Source organism: Hyaena hyaena, unplaced genomic scaffold (genome assembly GCF_003009895.1).
Source record: "Hyaena hyaena isolate Hyena2069 unplaced genomic scaffold, ASM300989v1 scaffold_14, whole genome shotgun sequence".
In the NCBI taxonomy this organism is placed as follows: domain Eukaryota; kingdom Metazoa; phylum Chordata; class Mammalia; order Carnivora; family Hyaenidae; genus Hyaena; species Hyaena hyaena.
In genome coordinates, this window is record NW_024080646.1 from 788,103 (window position 1) to 805,767 (window position 17,665).

Here is a 17,665-nt window from a genome sequence, read left to right on the forward strand (position 1 = left end):
GGTGTCTCTGTGTCTATACTGCAGCATCAGCATGCATCTTTCCTGAGTGTGAAGGGGTGAGACAACCCCTCTGCATAACACGAACACTGCGGGGACAGTGGTAAACTGGCTTGTCTTCAATATTAGGAGTTGGTGACTTGGAGTTTGGAACTTCTCATGTTATCGTCTAGACAACTACTACTATAGCTATGGGTGAGGAGGTTAGAATTCCGTACCAGCCAGGACCATTGTTGGCCCCCAAGGACATTTGGAATTAAGCAAACCAAGGGTAATCAATCCTGATGCTTTATGCTATTAGACCACCCATGGGGCTTGGGAGAGATATTTCCTCTTTATATAAAATGGTACCATTGCCTTTGGGTGGGGGTCCTGTCGTCTCCCTTGCTCTAATGTATCACACAGTAGTCTCTGCCGAGGTGAGATACCGGACTCAGATCTCTGAGTATCTCTGAGATACTACCCAGATCAGGGTTCAATTCAGTTTGGGAAATCGTAGCATCATTAAAAAGAATGGAATTTGTTTGCATTTGCGGGAACAATTTCCTTGTGTTCCTTCAAAAGGAAATGTGTATCTGTACCTATAATTCATAAGATACCGCATACAGAGGCACACTATAGGCAAATAAAAGAAAACTGGAAGCATCTTAACAACTTTAAAGTATTAAACACAGACCCTCTGCGAGAATTTTCTGTGATGTGATGCATGATGTATAACTGGGCAGGAGGTGTGAGGCTTTCATTTTGTGAAAGGTTCAAGTTTCACGGAACTTAAGTTGGGTAAAGTAATTACGAAGAGAAAGGGCCATGGTTTTCTTTGGACGATAGCTGTTTTGTGTACACAGCTTGCCTGGGGGAGACAGTGTCAGCACCGCCATTAGGTTTTCCTGGTCTAATTAGGAAACATACACAGTCAAGTTTCTCTGGAATTAAGAGACAGCTAATTAGGCCATGAAGATGTTCCCCTAGAACTTGCATTGCTTGGGAATCACCTTTCCTTTATTTGTCACCAACAGAGGATGAGGGAGGTGCAGAGAAAGAGAAGAAAGATGTGATGCAAGGTAAAAATAAATGGGCATAGAATATGAATATGGTAACCAAAGAATGGAGACCTTATGAAGTGCTATTATGTCCATTCAGCCTCCAAGCACTCCTGCTTTGGACCTTGTGAGTTGAGCCAAGGTATAGGGATTATGACCCAGCACAGCGTTGCAGAGATGTTCACAGGAACATGGGGAAAATATTTTCTTCTACTTGCCTGCCTACTTGCCTGCTTTCTTGTTTCAAAAAATGAAGGTGGACATGGTCAATATGAAGGTTCGATCATATCACTAATGGTTCCACTTCCTTCAGGGCAAAGTCCCCCCGTTTCCTGCTCATTTGTAGGATAGAAAGGTCTTACCGAGGATTCCAAAGACAGCTGTGCCTTGTTGGATGTATCTGGATTATGGGTTTGATTAATCACCAACACATCAAAGTATGTCAACAGCTCCCAGAACCGAGCTCCGTCTACAGAGAGATCAATATAGAATCTCAGGAGACCTTATGAAGGGGATGATATCAGAGCAACTCCAAGAGTCAAAGTCCTCATAGAAAAAGGAAAGACAAAGAAGATAAAGGAGGAGAGAGAGGAGGAAGAAGACACTTTCTAGGGTTGTTTATCATTCCAACTGGGAGCTTGATATCCTATGAATAAGGAAATTGATCCACTTGATTTCTTTTGCTTTACTTATTGAATTTGTGGCAAAGAATGAATTGTTTGGAAAGCTCATTCACTATTTCAGTTTATATTTGCTTCCTACCAGAGCCTGTTTTTGATTGAAGAAACCAAAGACGAGTATGGAATAGACAAAATTGAGAACAAAATGACTGGTTATAACATTTGTACCATTTTTTCTGTTTCGTTATGGTGGTGGTGGTAAAATACAGGTAAGATAAAAATTTTCCATTTAATCCTTTTCAAACATACAGTTCAATGGCATTAAGTATATTCAAGTTCTGTAACTATCACTACCATCCATCTCCAGATCTTCCCATCCTTCCAAATCAAAACTCTGTACCCATTAAATGATAACTCCCCATTCCCTCCTCTACCTCAGCCCCACTAACTACTGATCTACTATCTGTCTCTATGAATTCAGCTACTCTGGGTACCCCACGCAAGTAGAATCAGATGTTTGTCCCTCCCTTTGTCCCCACTACATTCTGACATGGTCAAAGAATCTAAAAATTAGCAATAGCTAACCCCGAGGTATAATAAATAAGACAAAAGCAACATATCTACTAATGCCAATCATTTTCCATGTTCTGAGTTAGATGTTTCTTGTTCATATTTTTCATTACTACATAAAGATAAGCTTTAAAATTATATATTTGTTGCAGACCAAAGACTTAGCCCCTTCCACCCAAAAATATTTTTTTCAGCAGGGTTTGCCATAGGAAGAAAACAAGCAATTCTTGTTTAGGGAATTTAGGGAAATTCTTGTCCATCACTTTAGAGAAACAAGGAGTAATAGAACCATAATTGTGCTTTACCTCTCAACATTTTTCAGAAGAAAAAAAAGAAAAGACTGATGAGTTACTATCATTATCTCATATGTGTCTTTCACAGAGCCTTTGCTTTGTTTAGGGACATGAACAATTTAGAAAAGAAATAGACACACAGGCTTTGTTTTCTCAGCAGGAGCTGCTGTATGTTTGGTACAATGGATATGGTTTTCTTCTTTTTAAAAAATTAAGATATCCATTATCTACCAAGCAACCTTAAAGGGACAGATTGAGGATTTAATTTTAGAATTTCATGTCTGACTCTCATAGCCAGATGGTCTTTACACAGTGGAAGTTCCCTACCATCATTCATAATTGTTTCTTATCACTATTATCATTAATGTTATTATTAAGAATAATGTTGAAATCATTTAAACGCCCATGTGGAATAGTCTTGTTCCCCACCTCCCAGTGTCCATGTTAACTGATCGGGCTGATAGTCATTAAGACTCTAGAAACTGCTTTCTCTCTTGATGACTTTAAAGAAAGTATACAGATTCTTGCTCCCCAAAGCAATTTGTTTATAGTGGCTCTTACCAAAACTTGAAGACTAGTATGTTTGTTTCATGTTCACTTATAGTTTTTGACCAGATTGTTTTTATTCCTCAGTTTGTTTTTAACTAGAACATATTCACGATTCTTTTTCTTTTAAATAAATTTTATGTTTTTAACCATAGGATGATTCCACTGAATAAATTTTATGGGTTGTTTTTTTCAGGGTGGAGCAGGAAAATGTTTTTTAAAAATTGAAATATGACATCCATATCATTAGAGTTTTAAAGTTGGTAACATGCTTAAGGCAGACTTTTTATGGTTAGCAAAGCTGAGAGGTTCTGACACCCAAAGGATGTACGAAGAGATAACTTACATAAATGTATATGGTGCCCCGGAGGGGCCTTGATTGTATTATGGGGTTTCTCATGAATGGCTTTGGTTCAGACGGAACAGTGAAGCAAAGCTAAGTGGTTCTCTACCGAATGGGCTGTGCATGAGACGCGTTACCCTGCAAATAGAAGTACCTTTCAACGCCAGCTGGTTTACTATGAGATGCCGAAATAAGAAACAGAACAAAATAGCTAATGAAATGTTTATCTTATTAAAAATGTTTCCTTTAACCACTGCATTGCTTTAAAACAGATAGCCTAACAGATGACACAGAACAACTTGGAAGTGATAAGGTCTAACGCTTGGGAAAGAAGAATACACAAAAGCTGGAGAATGTAGAAATCGGGTAATACGATACATGAATGATTGACTGATTGGACTATTTCTTAGAGCTTTGAATCCGCCCTGAAATTCATTTCCTCCAATACTCAAAACTGTATTTTCTCTCTTTTTTAATTTTGCTTTTAAAATACTTGCTTGTACTGCTTCTACAATTCCTGAAAGAGAAAATATAAATAACTGCATATAAGCTATAAAATGCACAGAAGATTGCATTTTATACAAGCAATTGTACAAAATGCTTAATTCATGGTTTTCTACGTGTGAGGCAGTCTTGTCAAAATCGAGGATCCTCAAAGGAACAGCGTTTTCCCAGTAAACAGCATCATAGATCTAGGATTGTTCATTGCTAGCGTCTACCTGGGAGAAAATCTCATTTCCCTCATTATTTTACATGAAAAGGTGAGGTGTCCGTGTGATTTCTGGATGAAAGAACAAAGTAAGATTGAGTTATTATCTTCTAAAATGCCCATCCATGGAAATGTCAATAAATTTGGTATCTCCCATTGCATAAATATCTTTCCTCTGCTTGTCTCTGCCTAAAACAGTAGTCAGGGTATCTGACCACAGTCAAGTTTTAATTTTTGCACTCACTTGTGTTGCTTCATATTGTGAGGTTATGACCAGCATTCACACTGCATAGCTTCAGAAGAGACTCGGATAAAAGACCAAAGTGATCAGACGGCCCCGGTTACAAGGACTTGGTATCTGTTTCTACTCAGAGTTATGGGCGAGCAGAAATTGATGCCCGTCAGCAGATCTGCTGCCATTAGAAGATCTACCTCTTTGGAACATGAAATACCACAGACTCTTAACATTGATGGTGACTTAGAAAACTATTATGTTTTCCAGAGGCTAATTACAAACAGGTGGCGGTTGGGGCCAAATCTCCAGGAATCACAAACCCATTCTGTTTGAGCTTGTTAATGCCTCTATTCAACTCCAGGAAAACGTGCACATTCCACAGTATTACAGAGAGTTTCAGGTTGACTGATAAAAAACAGGTGATTTCCTCCAAAACAGACTCAAAGATAAAATAATGTAATTTGCCTTCCTGTGTGGCAGGGCCTTTCCTGGTAGTTATAGGTGGATCCTGCTGAAGCAATCATGGAAATAATGTCACTTAGTGACATATAGGGAGAAAATGTGGCAGCCTGGCTGTGCCCAGTGATGTCCACTCATGTCCAGGTTGAGCCCAGGCACGAAGGCTTCTCTCTTCTTCTTAACAGAAAGTGCAGTGGGATTTTTAACTTTGATCTGGGTGTCTGGCTGTTCCAGTGAAGGGTTCTGCAATTTCACATTTCATCTCAACAAGTAATGTCCACATCTTGTCAAATGGCCACCGAGAATGTACTGCAGGACTGCCCCTGGACGAAGCCGTGATGCTGCGCGCAAACTTGTGATTTGAGGGTTCAGTGACCACAATGCTACCAAATGAGCTGTCCCCACACTCACAGTAAAAGGGACTGCCTCTCTCTTTAAAGAACATCCCGTTTTCTCTTCCTCAACGGTCATGGCACAAAACTTTTTTTCCGCCAAGCTCCTGGTTTCAATTCGAAATATCCTATCATAGTTTTTCTGCCTTAAAAACTGGTGGAACTCATTTTGATAGTGAGAGCCTGGGAGATGGAAAGAAGGGCTGTGTTTTCTTTCTGATTGTTTTCTTGCTGACAATTTTATTGCCATTGTCTTCCATGTTGCTAACGGTTTTTAGGCTGCTGCTCTCATTTCAACTATTTATTGAAAAAGGAGCTTAGAAGGATTTTTAATATACTTTTTCCCCCAACTTCTTCATGATTGGCAAAAAAAAAAAAAAAAAAAAAAAAAAAAGCACTGTAGAGATCACAAAGATTCACTTGCACAGATATTAATCAGATAAAAAATACTTTGGGGGTAATTTCACGATTGCACACGCTGATTGAATCAAAGTTGGTAAATTCATATATTTTACTTAGCAAGATATGGACCTTGTTTTGCACATGCCATTTCATTAAAAATCTATCTTAAAATGTAAAATAAGTTGTCGTCATCCTTGATTTGAAAGTTGAGAAGTTTATTCTTCTCTTCATATTGCCTGGTACCAAATAAGTTTTCCCTCTGAATCCTCATAGTCTCAACTTTGATTCCCCTTCAAACTACAAGAAAATTAAGATCCTCACCACGATAAAATTAGACTTGACCGTGCAGTCCATTGGCCACTGGGATTACCACAAACTCAGCAATCAACTGAACCAGGATTCACTTTAAAATGTCAATTACCTTAAGCTTAAAAAGAGTGTCTTTTTACAAAAAGTGATATCACTCTGAAGTATTTAAACACCTTTAAAGCAAACATCTCAGAACTTAGTTTGTTCGAGTGAATATTATTCTCTTCCGAGCAGTTATCTTGGAAACCAAAATCCCAGTAATTCCATTGCTTAAAATATTTTGCCAATAGTCTTCAGTTCATTTAGGAATGAATTAGAAAACTGGCCTCCTTGTTTTCAATCAGTCATATTTTCATTTTTGGCTCTAAACACTGTAAGCCATCTTCATTATTCACTTATTCCCAGACCTGGTACTAATTTCTTTCTTGGCGGGGGTGGGAGGAGAGAGCTTGTTTCCAAAAGTTAAACCTCAGAGGACAGGGATTTGCTGCCATCAGAGATATTTAAAAGAATGTGCTAACAGGTTGTTAGGATGACTCCAGAAAGGGAATTCTGGAAGTATGGTTTTTAAGCCATGTCAGTATAATTGAGAATGCTGTGCAGTTGCTCAAGCTGAGTGCCTTCAGGGCAGCACCACTCACCTTTGGTCTAGCCCTGCCCCTCCTGGCCGGGTCTTGGCCTTGTCACTGACTGGCATGTGACCTTGGGCAAGCTGCTTCCGTTTCCTCATCTGTAAAAGGATATGAAGAACCTAGAAGCCCACAAATGATCTGTCCAGCTCTAACATTCCAGAATAGTGACACAAGGCTCTCCAGACTTTAATAAAAGTGGCTTTGGGCCACACCTTCAACGTGTTAAGTCATACCAGTCTCTTTTCTTCTCACATTCCCCTATATTAACATTTAGTGCCATTTGGGAGCAAGAACAAAGTTCTTATTCAACTGAATTTGGGGTTTTGTGGACATTTAAAATTTTTCGCTGTAGATCAGAGGATGTATCTACCTTGTGTTGGGTGAGCGGGAGAGAAAGCTAATGAGCAAAGAAAAATGTGATTTGTTTCATGTTGTTTTGTGAACTATTCTTTTTTTCTTCTTACAGGTCACTGATACTCTCAAAGCAGATACCCATGCTGTATGAACTTTAAAAAAAAAATCTACCAACAGCCCTGATTCTTTATGACATTAATCTCTCACGGTGCCATTACACCAATCTGATTGGCGATCTTTTTTAAAACCTTTGCTGCTGGGATTGTAGTAGTTCTTACCTTAAGAGAAAGATGATAGTTAAGAAAAGACTTCCTGTGAAATGCTGCCAGTTCCAGGTATTCACAGGACATGTCTGGATCTCGTTCTCTTTCTTTCCCTCTTTTTTTTTTTTTTTTGTATCCTTGGCCTTACAGCCTGGTCTTTTTCATAAGAAATGTCAGCAAAGTCTTTGAATTAATGAACTGTGAAGTGCTCAAAAAAAAAAAAAATACCATTTCAAAAAGTATCCTGCAAGGACATAACACTAATGAGAGGTGACCCTAGAGGTACAAACGAATATCCCACTCTAACTAGAAAGAATTAAGATAACGACTGGTTCAGGCACCATCTCTTTGAACAAAGACCTAGAAAGGAAGGAGTAGTGATGAGGAGTGGGGGAGGTCAGAACTAGAGTTGCAATCTGGGGAAATGTGTTTATGTTAGAGTCTCTATAGCTTTGTTGAGCACTTCCGTCAAATAATGGAATTATTCAACCCCCCCCCCCCCATAAAAGGTACCAGGTGGAGAGAAGCAAACAGAAGGGAGCGGGTGAGATATGTTCAGAAGGTTGATCAAATAAAACCTAAATGGTAGGTCTTTGGCTACACCTAATGTAGGTTTTGTTTTAATTTCGCTATTGAAAAAAAATGTGGTGTAACTCCTTCAATCTTTTTGCAATTCTGCATGGTTGAACATTTGAAATGAGTTTGTGTATCACCCCCAGGCGCTGATTCAGACTTGATTGGGGCAAAGCAGACTGCATGTGCTTATTTTTATCCACGTCATTTGGGACGTTATGTCGCCAAAGGAACCAAAAATGTGCTGCTCTGTTGCCAAATTATCACCTATCCTTTGATCAGACAGGGCGGTGATTCTCATCAACAAGTTGCCCGACCTTAGTGTAACAGCAATGTCAGGTCAACTTTAGAAAGTGAAGAGAGAGCCCTAAACACAAATAAAAAGAAACAACCAACAATCCTTATAATTATCATCATCTGCTGCTTTTCCCTCTTTTGGCAAAGAAACACTCCATCCATTTGCAGAAATCGCCCGCGGAAACGTTACATCAAAACTAATCACAACGATTAAAATCAGCTTTTCTGTGCAAGAGGAGGGTAAAAAGCAAGTTGGAGGCTGGAATAAGACTGTTTTTTCCACCAAAAAAAAAAAAAACCTGGAAAAAAATTTCCTATATGTGTATTTATCTATATGTATATGTAGAGGTTTATTTTTGAAGGCGATCAATTGTCTGCCCTGTGATCAGTTAATTTGATTTAAGTTTTATTTTGGAGATTGATTTAGACTGGAGGTAGAGGCATGAGCTAATTGTATCCTGATCCTTGCCTTGAGGGGTTTCAAAGCCCTGGAGCAACTCTTCTCTGTATTTTGTTCTGTCTACCTTAGCCAAGCTATTGCATTTCTCTCTGGTGTGGCGAGCCGAGCAGATCGCTGGGAGAGAAATCGGAAAAGGGGGGAGAGGAAAAGGAAAAGGGGACTTGGAGAGAGACTTTGTGCTTCAATGTTTCAGGTAAGATCTGACGGTTTGGGTTTGTTATTATTTGCTAAGGAGGGTATGGCTGGGACTTTGGGCGCAACTCGCTTTTACGCATGTGCCAGGCATGGGGCGAGAGCGCGGCACACTCGCACACACACAGCCCGCCGCGGCGGCTCGGGATCCGCTCGGGCCGGCGGCGGGGCAGCGGCCGCCGCCTCCTCCGGGCTCTCGGCTTTCTTCCTGGAGCGGAGCGGGCGCGAGCCGGGCGGAGCGGGCGCGGCCGGCGGGGCCGAGGCCGGGGCGGCCGGAGCCCGCGCGCCGGGGCCCGGTTCCGGATCTGGGAGCTGAGCCGCCGCGGCTCTCGGAGCCTGTGCCAGCGCCGCCCGCCCGCCGCTCGCGCGCCAGCCTCCCCGGCGGCCGGTTCGCCGCGGCTCTCCCCCGCCCTCCCCTCACCCCTCCCTCCTCGCCGAGCCGCGCGCGTCCCTTTCTTCCCGGCGCAGAGCTCCGCGCCCGCACAGCAGCCCCGCCGAGAGCCTCCCGGCGGGCCCGACCCGCCGCCGCCGCCGGCCTGAGCGCCCCCAGCCGAGCGCAGCGCCCTGCGGGGCGCGCGGGGGCGGCGGCGCCCGGGGCTCCGCTCCTGCCAGGGGTGGGGGCCCGTCGCCCCCTCCTCGCCCGCAGCCGCGGTGGCGCCCCCGGACGCCCCGTGAAAGACGCCATTGTGGCTGCCGAGCGGATCGGGCCCCCAGGCGGTTTTTCCTTCCCCTTTGGCCCGGGCCGGACCGCGCCGCTCCCCTTTGTGAGCCGCGGCCGGTGCCCAGCGCTGTCCGCCGTCCGTCTCCGGTCGGGCTGATCCGGATTCGCCGCCTCCGCCCACCCAGGCGCCTTTAAAGCCCCCTCCCACCACCCCCCTCCCTGGGTGCAAACGTTTCATTTATTTTTAAAAAGCTCTCATTCCTCTTCCTCCCCACCTCCTCCCCGGATAAAGGGCACGGCACATGCTCCGGATTAGAAGTCTCCTTGGGAGGCGGGGACGGAGGAGGGGGCGCCGGGGTGGGGGAAGGATGTGAGCGCTGCAGGTAATGGCTGTGGCTTTGCTGCGCTCGCCTCTACTCCGCGGTGCCTGCAGCGCCGAGTCCGAGTCCGGAGCCCGCATCCTTCCCTCCCCTTCTGGCGGCCAAGGTTCCCTTAAAGGGACAGAGTTTCCCGGCCGCCTCCCGTTTCTGCTGCCTGAACCAGCGCTCGGGGCGCTGAGGTGGGAGGGAGGGATGCAGTTTGGCTCCTTTCTGACCTCTTTCCGCCCCCCCCCACTCTCCCCCCCGCCCCCGCCGCCCCTCTTTATTGAAACATGAAGTGTGCTTCCTCTCCCGCCCCCCAGAGGGACCTGGCTGGAAAATAAAGAGTCCGAGCCTTCTCGAAAAAGAATGGGGGGGGGGGGGTGCGCGTTCTGGCGAATTCCCGTTAAAAGTGAGGTCGAGCCCCAAAACCGCCAGGAAGAGAGAACCAGACCTGAGGTTCAGGAATCCCTTACCTGGACGCGCGCTCCGCACGGCCGCCCCAGTACCGAAACTTCTAGCTACATAAGTGTCTGCCTTTGTGCTTTCGAACACTTGCACTGTCGTGGAAATGATTTTCTGGTATCAAAACGTTTTCACTGTGCTTCGGGGGCCGGCTGGGCGGAAGCCAACTAAGTTAGCAAAGTTGCAACTGGGGCTGTCGGCTTTGTGCGTGGAGAACAGCACGCAGGAACTGTCCAGTGTCCCCGTGGCACCGGCTTCCTGGCTGAGAGGTGTACCGCAGTAGGCAGCAGTAATTTGGTACAAATGCTGCATTACCTTTTAGATCGTAGAGCACTGGCGGCTGCTTTCAAGCAAATCCTTGACGCGCGTGCGTGTGTGTGTGTGTGTGTGTGTGTGTGTGTGTGTGTGTGTGTATCCTTGGTGGAACTGGGAGAGACATAACAGTTTAACATACTCATTCTTTAAGAAACGTTTGCCTTCTGTTTTCAATCAACTAAGCTGGCAGCTAGAGATACAAGTTTATTTGAGAATACCCTCTGGGTACCAAACATGCTTGGATTGTTTTAGCAAATTAAAAATGAGCAAAATGCTTTTACCTTCTCAGCAGTAGACTCCTTAAGAGACCTCCTGTTTTGTGTGTATGTGTGTTCTTTGGAGAAACATCTTCTGTGTTTATCTCAGATGTGTTTTTAATGTGGAAAAGGAGAAAATAAAGGATGTTTAAAGGCTGAGGCTGATGCCCTAGGATGATTCATTAAATCTGATTTCACATCAAGGAATTTACCTGCATATGTGGGAAACCATGGAATCCAATAGCTAACCTACTTGGTGGATTTGATCCATTTGTCTACTGAATAACGGGCAATGTGCCGATCTATTCCTCGTGTTTATATTTGTGTGGCATTTGGCATACCATGAGGGGCTGGTGTTCAGGAGACCCCACACTGGCTGCAACAATTTGGCTCAGGAGTCCTGCTGCTGCTTGAATGCAAAGAATTGTTAGTGATTGTGATGATGACAGTAGGTTTAATGTTTACTAATTAGATTGCAAAGGTGACCCTTGAATTTTAAAACTTTGCATCACGGAGAAAACTTCATTGGTTTGGGCAATACGTTTACAAAAAATGAAAGTAGGCAAAAATATCATACATTTGCTTGGAAGAAATTTTGAAATGGATTGAGCGTGAATGGTAGTTGGAAAAAAAAAAAAAACCCTCCCACCACAGTATTCAAAATGACTGCAGTGATTTTGCTGTATTAATTATGCCCAAAGCACAATATAAAGTTCTCTAACGCACACTAGAGGTCTCTCTTCTAGCTGTAAGATTTTTCTGTGTATAATTCTTTGCTAGCGCTTGCATAGTAGGGGTGCGCAATGATAGCTTGGTTCATCCTTATTTAAGTAATAGTGATTTACTGACCATCCACATTACTCTGATGTGAGGGATTTATTTCAGAGAATATTCAGTAATTATGGTACAAATTATACTACCTAAGTACTAGGAAAGTAAATGTATTAAGACTTCTGCTAGATGATGATGAAAATGTATTATTCCATTTGTTGAATAGCATTATGGACCTTTTGGCATACAATTATTTATCCAAAGCAATTTGTTGTTAAATGTAAAAGTAATTAGCAAAAGATGTATTGCATCCAAGAACTTTCTGAAAATTATACTTCGTGTTGCTCTAGGTTTAGCAGTAAGTTGTTTGCACAAACGCTTTCTTGTCTCAGTGTTCTAAAGTCAGAATGATTGTTCCCTAACTCTGAAATGTGATGTTTTCTGCTAAGGTCTTTTCCATTTTGAGTCATTGAAAAGATATTTGTTTGTGAGCCATCAGTTCATCAAGGTTTTTATTTAGTTGGATCTTAAGCTGTATTTTTGAACCTTCTTTGGGACTGCAATTTACAGTTTCCCAAGCAAGGGGAGCTCTTATTTTCTCCATCTTTAGGATGAACCATCGTGGGAATAAAAATGAAAATTTCGGATGCAAGCATGTTTGCTTATTTTAATAGCTTACTCGTGCAGAAGTGAGAACAATTCAATTTTCTTAGCCACTCTGGCTTTTCATTCATAAAAATGTACTAGATGTAAATCATGTTAAGCATATTGATGAGTTTGATTTGAGATAACAGTGTGGAAAACAAAACAGAGAGATTATCTTTTAAGAAGAACAAGCCAATATTCATTACATTCATTCATTGATTCAACAAATATTTATTTGTGCCTGCTGTATACAAGACACTGTGTTAGATGCCAGAGACCTAGTGGTGAGAAAAAGCATTCAGACTCCGCAGTCTCCCAGAGCTTAAGATTCACATGGAGAGAGGCAGACGTTAATCACACAGTTGACAACGATTAGAGCTTTGAAGGAAAAGGGACTTAATCAGATTTGTGTTTTGAAAGGATAATTCCAGTGTTACTGTGGGCGATGAATAGTGGCACCAAGAATGGATGAGGCATAGCCCTTGGAAGGCCGTAACGATCATCCAGGCAAGAGAAGATATTGCTGAGGTTCAGGTAGTGGCTGGGGAAACAGATGGATGGAAGGACGCAAGATGTATTTAGAAGGTAAAATTGACAGAATGTAGTAAAAGGATTGGTTTATCAGTGAACAAGAAGAGAGATGGCGAGCAGATGCCTAGGTTTCTGATGCATTAACCGCATAGACATTGGGATTCTGAAGGCTGGGTAGACTTTGCATCGTTCACTTCATTTCCAGTATCCAGAATGAGTAGCACTGATGAGCCTCACTTACATCCTGTGTAACTGATCGCACAAGGGAAACCGGAGTCCCTCCAATCTCTCCACTTGCTTGACAGTTGTGAATGGAGCATGCGCAGCGTCAGGCGCCGTCTCCCTGCTCTCACCCTGTTAGCCAGCCTGCGTTTTCATTCATGAACTAAACCGTGATGCTCCATGTAGCCAATTCCAGCTAAGTTGGACTTGATCATTAAAAAAAACCTGTTTTTAATGTTTATTCAATTTTTGAGAGAGGGGGAGGGGGGGGGACACGGAGAGTGAGCAGGGGAGTAGCAGAGAGAGAGACAGTAATCCAGAGCAGGCTCCAGGCTCTGAGCTGTCAGCACAGAGCCCAACGTGGGGCTCGAACCCACAAACCGTGAGATCATGACCTGAGCCAAAGTCGGACGCTTAACCAACTGAGTCACCCAGGCGCCCCATCATTTGAATAGGCCCGTGAAAGACCATCCGGTCTGTGCCTTATAGTGCAGATAATTGTGTTAAAAATTTCATGAACATATATTAAATTATTAGGAAACTTCTTCAACCATGCTTTTAAAAAGCCCACTGACATACAAATAACTGCACAATTATTGCAAATCCCTCACTAATAAAACTTTTAAGAACCTCAACACAGTAATATTTGCTTGGTCTGATTTGAGATTGCTCTGCTTTCTCCCCCTTAAGTTAGATTTCAGTGCCTGTGTCCCCTCGCTTTTTGGGCTGATCCTAGGCTAGTGTGGCTCTCAGTACCACACTTTCATACTTATATCGACACCATTTGTGTTATTTCTAATATCTTGTCCATTCTCTCTGCTCATTCTTATTTCTCTAAAATGCATTCCCTCCCATCATGCCTCACGAGCGTGGACAACAATCAGGAAATAGTGTTTTGCCCAATATGTTATTCACTGCCGAAATAACATCGGCTGATGAACAGTTGGTTAATTTTAAAATAATTTTAAAAATTAGGTATTCAGGTTTTATTTCAACATCAAAACTTATTTGAAAGACAATTTCAGTCAAAGAAATCTGCCATGAATGCTTATAATAGCTTTTCCCCTTTCTGTTTGCACTTCTAGGAAATTCCAGGTTGGAGCTCCTTCCAAGAAATTCGAGTTTCAGTTATTTCCAGGAAACAATTTGAAAAATTTGAAAACCACTCTCTGCGTAGGAGTTTGATACACAAATGTGATTCCATAGGATGCTTTTTTTTCTTCCCCCCCCCTTTTTTTTTTTTTTGGTGGTTCTCATGTGGGTGGCCCTGAGGGCAGGCTCTGCTTGGAAAAACATCTTCATTTCAACCAAACATATGGAGATCCATTTCTTCTAGAAATATGGGAATGATAATAACTCCAACCTGCCTTATAGGATTGTGGAGAGGCAAAATATGAGCATGTAGAGCAAACTGATGTGTAAATATGTAGCATCAAGCAAGCCTAAAGGGCAATTTTTCTAAAGGATCCGTCCAAATATCTGGTTCCTTGCTGCAAACAGTGGAGGGTAGTCTAGACTCCTTAAACCCCCCAAACAGCACTGTGAATCAACCCCATCTTACAGGTGCACGAACTAAGAAATAGAAAGGTTCTGTGATTTGCCTGAGGTCAAGGTCTAGGCTACTGGCATAGCAGAGGTTCAAGCCCAGCAGGCTGCCTACAAATCCCTGCCCACCATTAGCTACTCTACTGTCCTGCCTACACTTCTAGTTCTTTCTGTCCATTAGATACTGTTTGAGCACATTCATAGGCACTTGACACAGAACGTTTTTCTTCTCTGCCCCCAGCTTCCGTTCATCCTTCCCTCGCCTGTTGCTGTCCTCATCACCAGCACCTGCACCTACTCTACTCTTACACAAGAGTAGAAAAGCGATTTGAGGTTGTTGTGATCATATATCTGAATCGCTCCCTAGCTCGTGCTGAGCCAACCATCCACTCTCCCATATCTGTCATGCGGGCCGAAATGTGGGTTTGTTTTCCATTCAATGAGAACCGACAATAATTCAGGTCTTGCTGTCGGCACGGAGGCCACTGTTAAGAAGAATTAAGAACGGAAGAGAATGTTAACTAGATAGATTTCAGATGCTTGCTAGAGGAGGGGCTCTTCTTCCTGATCAATCTTCCCAAAGCATCTGCTGCTACATTACATAGTGTCGTGTGGCACTTTTTCTTACCTGGGATTCTGTGCTAATGGGACAGAAAATGTGTGTCAAATGAAAGACCCACATGCTCTACATGAGAAAAAAACATCTACATTACTTCATGTTGTCAACCCTTCTCTCCACCACCCACCCACTCCCACTACCCACATTCAAATCTCACTCCAGCTCTAACTGTATGATCTAGTGTAAGTTACTTCATTTCCCTAAGCTTCAGTTTTCTGAACTGTAAATGAGACAGTGATAGTCACTATAAATGAGATAATAATATAAGGTCTTTGTAAATGAAATAATTTAAGGCCATCGTCAGTGAGATAATAATAAATCCTAGGGTGGTTCTGAGGACTGGATGAGATGTAATGGAATGCATGTGCCTGGCACATAGTTAGCACTCAGAAAATATCCATTTAATATCATTAAACAGGGAGTAAGTTTATTTCTCTTTGCTTCCTTAGTTCCTAATATGTGCCTAGCACACAGGGTAATTGCTCAACAAATAATTATTGGATACATGAATACAGAATTTCAGAGAACACAAAATAAAGTCAGATGGTGATTTCACTTCCCTCTAAGTACTTTTTGCCATTGACTGGAGGGTCCGAGTTCTGCCAGAACCCCTTGCCGGATAGTTATGGGCTTATTCTAACCAATTAGATCAACCATTTGGGAACAGATTAAATTTGGTCTGGGGAGCTAGTAATGCAAAATAGGGCATTGCTTCAAAGACCTCGTCAGTTTACCTTTCAGTTACTCACATGATACCCTTCTATGCACAGTTGTCGTGAGATTTCCAAAACCTGCAGACATTTAGAACTGATTCTACGAAATGATGAAACCACTAAGTTCCGAACCCATGTTGAGAATCAGTGAATTTGCTTATTACACAGCAAAGAAACATCGGAACAGATCTGATACCCATTCCATCCAGCAGATGGCAGTGGTATACATTCACAAGCAAATTCTTGGACTAGTCTCTGGTCTTTCTCTTACTTTCTCACCATTGCCCAACCCTCAGTGGAAAAGAAGTCTGAGCCAACTTTAAAAACCTCCCTTGGCTCCTTCACGGAAACAGCTGAGGCTCACCAGGGGTGACTGGAAGAATCCACACCTCGGAGTTACCCGTTTCCCCCTGTGCTGTGGACCAAGGAAGGGGAGAGAAAGCAGGCACTGTGGTCTGTTCAAACCCACTCACTGTCAGTTCCCCAGAGATGAAAAAGAGATCTGTTTTCCTATGCATTTAAGCAGATCAATACAAGAAAGTGCTGCCAACCTTTAGCATGTAGGATGCTGGCCCATGCTGTGGGTTAAGAGCATCTCGGTTGCCAGTTAGTAATCAGGAATATGAGGGAAGAGGATAAACCATCTTAGGCACACGTGTGCCACCAGGGAATGGAACAGTCGTCTGCAACTAGAGACTCACTTGTACCGAAATCAGCTGGGTCCTCTACTTGCTTGGAACTGTGGACCCACTGTTAGCTGTGTGACCCTAAACCTGGGCTTCAACCACTCCTGAGGGTTGTTGTAAGAATGGAATAGTAACACCAGTGTAACACCTCCTATGTGCCAGGCTGTTTTCCGAAGACTTTGTAATATAGTATCTAATCAAATTTTCATTCATCACCCAAGCAGGTGGTACTGTTAGTACCCTCATCTTTGAGGTGAGGAAATCAAGGCCCAGAGAGATTAAGTAACTTGTCCAGGGCCACATACTGGGGAGTGACAGAGCCAGGATCTGGGTGATGCACTCAGGCTTCCACGTCTATGTTCTTAACTCCCAGGCACTACTGCCTCTTATTAATAATGACTGCTACTAGTAGTTAATAATTATTAAGCACTTTTCTTGTGCTAGGAATTCCACGTATGTTAGTGCTCCTATACCTCTCAGCCACCTATAAGGTGGGTGTCGTTAGTCTCCCCATCTTATCAAATGAAGAAAAAAAATATTTACTCTGTGTCCCGCTCTGTAAGAAGCACAGGAACACAAATTAATGGAGGAGATTGTAATAGATTACAGTGCTAAATGGTGGGTTCCTCTGTAACTGCTAGAGTGATTTACACATAAGAGAAATCAACACTATGAGTATACAGGGGTTTTGTTCAATTGTGTAAGATAAGGCACAGGAAAAAAAAATTAAATGTCTTATCCTTTAAAATTTCCATCAGGCCCTTAGGTATTTGTAACCCCAGAATCATTTTCAGAAATTGTGACTGGCCCACAGAGATGGCGGTTGGTCCTATTTCTGTTTAGCACTGGTTTCCTCTCCAGAGTCATTGCTCATCGTTTTCTGAAGAGGTAGGAAGGTCCAGGTGCTTTGCCAGATGGCCATCACCTTCCTCCATACATGAGGGCCAACTCTTAGCACAGCACTATTGCTTATGAGTTCCAGGAATTCACATGGTGAAAGAAATTCACCTGCTATATGAACTATCTCAACCTCTCTCTGATCAGAAATGCCATTCCAACTCTGGGAACAGGAGGCAGGTTTTAGAATATGCAGTCTAATGACTTTGGACCTGACATTTCTTCAGTATGCCCAGATGAAGTTTGGGAGAACAGATACCTCTCTAAATGAGAGCCAAAATTTCAGAATGAAG